General features: G+C 38.0%; 1 protein-coding gene across 1 annotated transcript in view; it reads right to left on the bottom strand.

Annotated features, from left to right (window-relative positions):
* The window catches only part of LOC140140053 (F-box only protein 30-like), a 29,884-nt gene extending 25,203 nt beyond the window's left edge, over positions 1-4,681 (bottom strand). The window contains exon 1 of the mRNA XM_072161867.1: positions 4,558-4,681. The gene's annotated coding sequence lies outside the window, so the exon portion shown is untranslated. The remainder of the gene's footprint in view (positions 1-4,557) is intronic.
* Between the last annotated feature and the right edge of the window lie 1,632 nt (positions 4,682-6,313).

Consider the following 6,313-nt stretch of genomic DNA (forward strand, 5'->3'; position numbering starts at 1 on the left):
TATAACTTGGGATTATTGGGTCAAAGGTCATAAACTGTCTATATCTGTGTCAAGCCTGATCAACACCTTGGGCTGGAACAACTCCAACTCCATAATAGGCACCTGGCATCACAGCTGACCATGTTTTCTAAGATCCAACATGGCCTGGCTGGTCAACATACATTTTCCAACCAGCATCATATTTTGGCAGACATGATCATTACCGGTAGTTGAAAAACACCCATGTACCACATTACCAGCAGCCATATAGACTGCTACAAACATGCATACATGTACCGTATTCATTCCAATAAGCGCCCATGCCCTAATAATCGCCCACCTGGGGTATTTCAATTTGCTAAATGGTAGTATTAATGTTTAAGTGACAGATAGACGTCGATACAGTGAAATAGCTGGGATTAGAAAGAAGTCCTGTGGGATAACCTTGCAATACATTTTCTGCATCAAAAAAGCTACTAGAATGTCTCAGGACCATAATATACGTAAATTTGTTTCTAATAAACGCCTGTTTGCTCAAAATTCTGTGCCGTCAATGGAAAATGTGCTAATTTGTCACTTTTTTTCGGGGGCTACTCGTGTTAAATGTAACAGCCAATTAAAAGTGACGGGAGTTTTTCTAAGAACACGGCTGGTTTATTGACCTACTTGAGCTAAGGATTCTTGTGATATAAAACTTGTTTTGATTGGATAAAGAGGAACAGGGTGACATTTGGCCCTAAAATATGTTGAGGAATCAGCCGATAGCTATAGTAGGCCTATTGAGCATGGTGATCATGAACCCGGATGTCTATTGACCGGGGTGCGGGGTCATCGATCGTAAACTCCCTCCTTCATTGAGTGCACGTAATCTAGGTGTTATTTTGGACTCGTCAATGTCTCTTAATACTCATGTATCAAGTATTGTACGTTCAGCATCATTCCATATCAGAAACATTGGTAGAATAAGAAAGTACTTAAGTCCTCATGCTACTGAACAAATTGTTCACAGTTTTGTAACCTCCCGGCTTGATATGGGCAACTCCCTCTTGTTTGGCCTTCCTCAAGATCAGATTGCACGTCTACAGCGTATTCAGAACACTGCTGCGCGCTTGGTCACTTTAACTAGAAAGAGATCTCACATCACTCCAGTTTTAAGAGAGTTACATTGGCTGCCGGTTGGTTACAGAATTGTTTACAAACTGTTGCTCATTGTTTTTAAATCACTAAATGATCTTGCACCAGAATATATCAAATGTCTCCTCCGACCATATAACCCTCCTCGTATGCTCCGTTCTAGTGACAAATCGCTGTTCTGCGTAACCCTGCTCAAAACATTCATGGGGGATAGGCTTTTTCAATTGCTTCACCACGTCTCTGGAACACTCTGCCAACCCACATTAAACTAAGTACATCTTTAACACAGTTTAAAAGTTCTTTAAAAACTCACTTAATGAAAGAAGCATTTTACTGATGTGCATCACCATATTTTGTTCACCTATTGATTGTTGTTCATGTGTAGATTAAGTTGTAATGAAAATTAATTTTTATTTTGTAGTTTAAGTTAATCTTTGTATCGCGCCTTGAGCGCCATTGATTTGGTGGAGATGTGCGCATTAGAAATTCACATTATTATTATTATTATTATTATTGCATGATGTGCATGCATGCGTGCATGACGATAGGTCATTATTGTGCATGCACATAGCACAGCTGACTGGTCAAATCTTTTCTGCACGAAAGTGGGCCTAACTTTTCCATATATGTGGAGCAAAATGCTCCCCATTTTGAACAACCTGCTACACAAATTGCAGCTTGTATAGCAATTTTTACAATGTAAACATCTAATATTATAAGAACATCGCCTAAGGTTTTTGCTAAAAATTGCTACATAAATTTTTCAAAGTAAATCGAACCCTGCTGGGCGCTTATTGGAATGAATATGGTATGTACTATCCAATATCTGTCCAGCTTGTGGAACTACATGTACAAGCAGCAACAGTATCAGCATCATCTCTAGCCACTTTCCAGGAAGCTACCCTACCAACTGTGAGGGGGATGAAGCTACCTGTGGGCTCGAGACTCCTCAAACTCTCATTTTATCAAAATATTATACCCAATGACCTCCTTTTTCATTTTGTTTGTACCCAATGACCCCCCTTACCGATAGGCCTATATGCTTCACGACGCAGGTGTCACTTCCAATGGCGTAGCCAGCACTTTTTCACAGGGTGGGCAAAGGGGGAGCGAATGCCCCCTATTTCATTGGCGCTATTAAAAATGGGCCAGGCAACTTTCAATGGGGGACGGGGGGAGGCAAACTTTGATATTTGGAACAATGAATAAAACTTTAAGGGGTACTACACCCCTGCCCAATTTTGTGTTGCATTTTTCTCAAAAATCATAGCGCATGCATTGGTGACAAGGCCAAAAAAAAAAAAGTTCGTCTCAAAGCTTGCGCGCGCGTTTGTAAAATCGCACGATTCGACAAAAAAGAAATGCGGAAATTTTTTTTATTTAAAAAAAAAAATTTTTTTAGTTTTTTCCAGAAAAAATCGGCGAAAATCAGACTATTTTTATCAAAATACCATGAAAAAAGTCGGAAAAAAAAAAAAAAAAAATCGCATTTCGCATTTGTTTTTAAATTTCTTTTGAGCTTTGAGACAAATCTTCTTTTTTTTTGGCCTAAGATATGTACGTACATGATAGGGGCAAGGACTACAACTACTGTACTGGAAATTTTATTTCAGCACAGACAACAGTTGTGGAGTTACAGTCAGAAATGAGGGAAAACCAATATTTGATCAATAAATCAATAACTACTTGTCTTGAGTTGCTGAATTTTGTTGAATTTGTGGAGTTACATGTACAGTCAAAAATGAGGGAAAACCAATATTTGATCAATAAATCAATTTAACTACTTGTCTTGAGTTGCTGAATTTTCAGTGCAGTAGTTGTAGTCCTTTCCCCTTTAATTATATACGGTACATATCTTAAATACTTGTCATCATGCACTATCATTTTTGAGAAAAATGCAAAAATAGGCACAAAATTGACCAGGGGTGTAGTACCCCTTTTAAGATACCTTGGAATGTGGTGGAATGGAATGTGATTTTGAATTTACAAAGGAAAATGGGCTGGCGCCCGGGTAAAGCGCCAAATGTGTCATGATGCATGGATCGATTGTAGCCTAGCTACGGAAGCTACGTACAGACTTCTTGTTTTTTGCTTTTCCGATAATTTTTAAATTGTTTTCAGATACAAAAACTTCCTAGCAGAATAGCTGTTTTCATTTGTTTTCAAAAAGTTGTTTTAACCTTGTTTTTTACCCCGTAATTTCCCTCATTTAGGCCACAAAAAAAAGTTGTTTGCTTGCCCTCGTCCGACCGACCGTCTCGGCAGTCCCGACCGTAGAACTTTTTTTTTGAAAAAAGTTATTTTTTGTGCGATTTTCCCAAAAATGGCATGTATTTTTCGTCTGAAAAACCGATGATTTTAAAAAGAAACGTTGTAAAATACCATATCCTGCATGTTTACGTGTCCGGCTGTACCTGACTGTCGGGTTCCGCAATTTCAGTATACCACCTCAGCGTCTAAGCTCTAATACAATTTGCTATCCACCTGCACATTTCGGACGGCGCATCTAGGGATGAGTTTATTTACAGGCAAAAAAAAAACACCTTGATGCAAAAGTAATAATTTAGTCCCTACAATGTATATAGCGAGGGTGGTCTAAAGGAAAAGAATTAAATTTTGGTGATGAATTAAAAGGGCATTTCGTGATCCACAGCCTCATCCCCCACTTTTCTCAAAAAAAGTTGAGATTTTTATATCACTGGAAACCTCTGGCTACATAATGTTTATGTACACAATATTTCTTGCAGATTAATTCGTTTAGCAGCCAAAGATATCGTGAAATTTGTATTTCGTTCTGGTGCACCAGAACGAAATTACAACGCATTGTGATGGAGCAGTGACTGTAATACACATAATCATGCATATAACTCACAAACGCAAAATCGGAATCAACTGAAATTTTGGGAATAGGTTTTTTTCGTGTATATCCAATGAAATACTCCTTTAATTCAAAGCAATAATTATTGACAGCAACTGATGTTTTACTCATATATTTTGTGGCATTATTTTAGAATATTTTAATTGTCGTCTGCAATCGCTATCATGCTATCGCTGTGATAAGTATAAATGCAAAAGCGACGAGCGATGCATCGCAAACATGCAAAATCATGAAAATGCGGCGATTGCCCATCGCTTTTTAAAAGCGTTTAAATAATCGCAAGATTTCGCTCGGCGATTGAGTATAAATTCAGCTTTACGTGTAGCGTAATAGGGGCTGCCCACTCCATTTTTATTAAGCTCCATGATTTGGACTGATTATTCGGTCTACTCTAATTGGAGACCGTCCTTGAGCATGATGAGTGAGTTCCGCAGCATATACAATTTTGCAATACAATGGCTGATGGCATGCAAGTCGACTTTTTCCACTTAAAGTTTTACACACTGCTACAACGTACAACATAATTTAATACAAGCGTGGCAGTACAATCCTATTCAGTGACTTACCCTTAGTGTGCTAAGACTTCATGGAAAGGTCGGGGAAAAAATAAACTTTCAAAATTCACTCTCTGAGAGAAAAACGACAACCAAATACTTCAGATTCCATAGACGATAAAATTATCTTTGAAGGGCTCTGGGTCAACATCTACCGTATAATTTATGAACTGATTGGAAAAGTTTAAAAATTTAATTTTACTGTAATATTTCATAATATCTTCAATGTTTATAACTTTAGAGTATATTTAATATTATTATTGTATATCGATTCCTTGTTGATTTCAAATTAAGACTATCTATGTAGTTTTATTAATATTTTCAACCAGTTGGGAAACTCAAATATAGCTTCAACGGTACGTTGGTTTGTAAATAAAAGCTGGAGCAATTTACAAAGGGGCGACATCCTTCGCCCTTTTTTGTTTACATTTTGCAAATCAGCTGATCAAGAGGGGGCTAAGCCCGGGGGGCTAAGCCCCGCTAAGCCATATCATATTGTACACGTAAGACGTAACACGGGAAGCTAGCAGTAGCAAAGAACTCAATGTGACAGAAATTTAATTATGTTATGTTATGGTGTATCTGAGAGTGTAAAAGTTAGTGAGTATGCACCTCATAATTTGTAGGATGAGAAATGATTATGTAACAATTGCTTCGGATGCATAATTTAAAAATATCATGTGCAAATTCAAAGCTCGAGTTCCTCTACAGCTTATGAAACTAAAGGACTTCTACTGTATGTACATGTATTTTGGGGTTTTTTTGCTCCACAATTTTCGACATATGGCACTCTAGCTGAAAGAGGATAAAAAATGTCTAGTAAATTTAAATCCCGGGATTTAAAAATAGGGGTTTATATGCGAGGCATAAACAACCGTTTAGTCCGGGCGTTAATAGTCATGAAAATATATCATATCAAAACGTTTGAGTCAAAAAGGACACTGTATTATAAGGCATAAACAACTGTTCATACATACTCACGATATAACGACGTTTCTGATTGGATTTGCGGCTTTTTTTTGCTGGTCATAAATACCGTTTATGACCAGTACGCAGGGCATAAACAAGCTGCGCCACGCAGCGTTGGAACCCAATTAACACGATCCACGATTTGCTAGTGTTGCGCATATCGCAAGCATGTCACCGCCCCACGCGGAGCGCAAAAAGATGACGCGTATCACGCGTTGACTCCCGGCCGTTGACCTCATGAGCCGAGCTGCTTCCTACTCATTTTCTTCCAATTTATGAAGGAAAACGGTATGTAAATGTTATTTAAACTTGTAAACCCTTATTATTTTCATCTGTATTGAATTGCTATTAATGTTGGGTATGTATGAGCAGGGGTTCATTCATAGGATTGGCATGATCGCTGTTTATGCCCTCGGCTCACGCCTCGGGCATAAACAGCGATCATGCCTCAATCCTATGAATGAACCCCTAATTTAGTCATGAAAATATATGAATGAACCCCGCTCATACATACCAGAACATTTTGTGATTCTTATTTCATCAAAATAACATTATTAAAAAACATAATTTTCCTTGCATAGGCCCTACCCAGCGATCTCACATCCGGGACACCGCGGGCATAAACACTGTTTATGCCCGACTCTCTACCAATTACACACGCTGTTGAAGCCATAATGTACGATCTTATAATATGAAATTGGTTAATTTTTTTCAAACCTGATTTTTTTGCATATTTGTAATGTTTATACACATTGTATGTCCCAACTTGCACCTAAATGGAATCGGCCAAATTTGTTGT

This window comes from Amphiura filiformis, chromosome 18, assembly GCF_039555335.1.
Source record: "Amphiura filiformis chromosome 18, Afil_fr2py, whole genome shotgun sequence".
NCBI classification, from domain to species: domain Eukaryota; kingdom Metazoa; phylum Echinodermata; class Ophiuroidea; order Amphilepidida; family Amphiuridae; genus Amphiura; species Amphiura filiformis.